The sequence below is a fragment of the Diprion similis genome, unplaced genomic scaffold (genome assembly GCF_021155765.1).
Source record: "Diprion similis isolate iyDipSimi1 unplaced genomic scaffold, iyDipSimi1.1 ptg000022l, whole genome shotgun sequence".
Lineage (NCBI taxonomy): Eukaryota > Metazoa > Arthropoda > Insecta > Hymenoptera > Diprionidae > Diprion > Diprion similis.
This window is the reverse complement of record NW_025724973.1, coordinates 47,501-50,000: the sequence shown is the minus strand read 5'-3', so window position 1 is coordinate 50,000 and position 2,500 is coordinate 47,501. Positions and strand designations below refer to the sequence as shown.

The window sequence follows — 2,500 nt, the reverse complement described above, 5'->3', positions numbered from 1 at the left end:
TCGTAGTTGAATCTGTGTCCCACGCTGTCGGTTCACCGCTCGCGGTGTCTAACTGGCATGATTGTGGGACGTCCTACCGGTGGGCTTAGCCCTCCGGGGCGGCCCAACTAATATCCCATCGCGGTGCTCTTCACTGAGTGTCGAGGTGGGCCGGTACGTTTACTTTGAACAAATTAGAGTGCTTAAAGCAGGCTATTTTCGCCTGAATACTGTGTGCATGGAATAATGGAATAGGACCTCGGTTCTATTTTGTTGGTTTTCGGAACCCCGAGGTAATGATTAATAGGGACAGATGGGGGCATTCGTATTGCGACGTTAGAGGTGAAATTCTTGGATCGTCGCAAGACGGACAGAAGCGAAAGCATTTGCCAAAAATGTTTTCTTTAATCAAGAACGAAAGTTAGAGGTTCGAAGGCGATCAGATACCGCCCTAGTTCTAACCATAAAACGATGCCAGCTAGCGATCCGCCGAAGTTCCTCCGATGACTCGGCGGGCAGCTTCCGGGAAACCAAAGCTTTTGGGTTCCGGGGGAAGTATGGTTGCAAAGCTGAAACTTAAAGGAATTGACGGAAGGGCACCACCAGGAGTGGAGCCTGCGGCTTAATTTGACTCAACACGGGAAACCTCACCAGGCCCGGACACCGGAAGGATTGACAGATTGAGAGCTCTTTCTTGATTCGGTGGGTGGTGGTGCATGGCCGTTCTTAGTTGGTGGAGCGATTTGTCTGGTTAATTCCGATAACGAACGAGACTCTAGCCTGCTAAATAGGCGTACTTTCCGGTATCTCGAAGGCCCCCGGCTTCGGTCGGGCGGTTTTTACTACCGGCGTACAAATAAATCTTCTTAGAGGGACAGGCGGCTTCTAGCCGCACGAGATTGAGCAATAACAGGTCTGTGATGCCTTAGATGTTCTGGGCCGCACGCGCGCTACACTGAAGGAATCAGCGTGTCTTCCCTGGCCGAAAGGCCCGGGTAACCCGCTGAACCTCCTTCGTGCTAGGGATTGGGGCTTGCAATTATTCCCCATGAACGAGGAATTCCAGTAAGCGCGAGTCATAAGCTCGCGTTGATTACGTCCCTGCCCTTTGTACACACCGCCCGTCGCTACTACCGATTGAATGATTTAGTGAGGTCTTCGGACTGGTACGCGGCAATGTCTCGGCATTGCCGATGTTGCCGGGAAGATGACCAAACTTGATCATTTAGAGGAAGTAAAAGTCGTAACAAGGTTTCCGTAGGTGAACCTGCGGAAGGATCATTAACGTTTCGTACTGCCTGAAGCAGCGATTCGTGAGGGCGGGGTCGTTATCGCCGCTTGCGGCGCGTACGCCCCGCCGTAACAAATACTCTTGAAGAGACCTTATAGAACGTCGTAACGGTCGGGCCTGGGTGGCGGCGGCGCGCAACATCCGTCGTACCAAAATGAGCGGCGCTGACGCCGGATCCGATGGGTCAGCGTTCGCCGCGGTCACGACGAGCGCGCTCGCCGGCGTTACCCGCCCGACGACCGATTCGTGCGCGGCACATAGCGACCCGTCACTCCGCCACGGCGGAGCAGCGGCGGGTCGGTCCGCGCCTTCGGTGCCGAGTCTGGCCGCGTCTCGTCGGACTTTGGTAGGGTCCGACGAGGGTCAAGTGCGAGACTGGTCTATGCGCTACGTCACGGGCAACCTATCCCGCGTATCCGGGGCGTCGCGGCTCACACGCCGCCCGCGCCCGGACATGCGGGGCCGCACACGCGGCAGGTTGGAACGCGAATCTTCGCCCGTACGACGTAGCGCGGGCGGCGGCCCAAGGCCGCCGCCGGCCCACTGCCGTCGGCCCGCAATCCCAGCGGTTGCGGGACACGACGGCTCTTGAACGTATCGTACAAATCGAAAAGTGACGCGCGGCGCCCGTTCCTCCCCGCGCGCGGTTCTCCGCGCGAGGGCCGAAGCACGCGGCGCCGCGTTATATACAAACTATCACAGAAGGCCGGTAACAACCGTAATTGCGCACTTACATGCGAAATTCACATATGATTACCCTGAACGGTGGATCACTTGGCTCGTGGGTCGATGAAGAACGCAGCTAATTGCGCGTCAACTTGTGAACTGCAGGACACATGAACATCGACATTTCGAACGCACATTGCGGTCCACGGATACAATTCCCGGACCACGCCTGGCTGAGGGTCGTTTCACAACGACACACTGCTCTGTAGGCACGGGATTTCCCTGCACACACGAGCGAATGACTGGGTTCTCGCCGTCCGTGTCGCGCGCCAGCCGCGCGTCAACGGATGGCGTTGCCTCAAACGGTTGCCTCAAACGAACACGTATGTCACGGTTACGACGCGTCACCGCTGATCGCGGGGTCGAGCTGTCGCTGCCGTTCGTCACGTTCCCGGTGCTAGCGATAGTGGGCGAGAGAACGAACGAATCCGGCACGGCGACACCGACCTTTCACCGCGCGGCCGGTCGCCGCTCATGCTAACGAATTCCGCGAACGTCGCTTTG

At 57.4% G+C, this 2,500-nt stretch overlaps 2 non-coding genes across 2 annotated transcripts in view; both read left to right on the top strand.

The window, feature by feature from the left end:
* LOC124415124 overlaps positions 1–1,263 on the top strand; it is a 1,914-nt gene extending 651 nt beyond the window's left edge. Inside the window, exon 1 of the ribosomal RNA XR_006930115.1 lies at positions 1–1,263. This exon is cut by the window's left edge and continues 651 nt beyond it. This is a non-coding gene — a ribosomal RNA (small subunit ribosomal RNA).
* A 761-nt stretch (positions 1,264–2,024) lies between these two features.
* LOC124415136 lies at positions 2,025–2,179 on the top strand. Its single transcript, XR_006930125.1, has one exon. It is a non-coding gene; the product is annotated as a 5.8S ribosomal RNA (ribosomal RNA).
* The last annotated feature ends 321 nt before the right edge of the window (positions 2,180–2,500 follow it).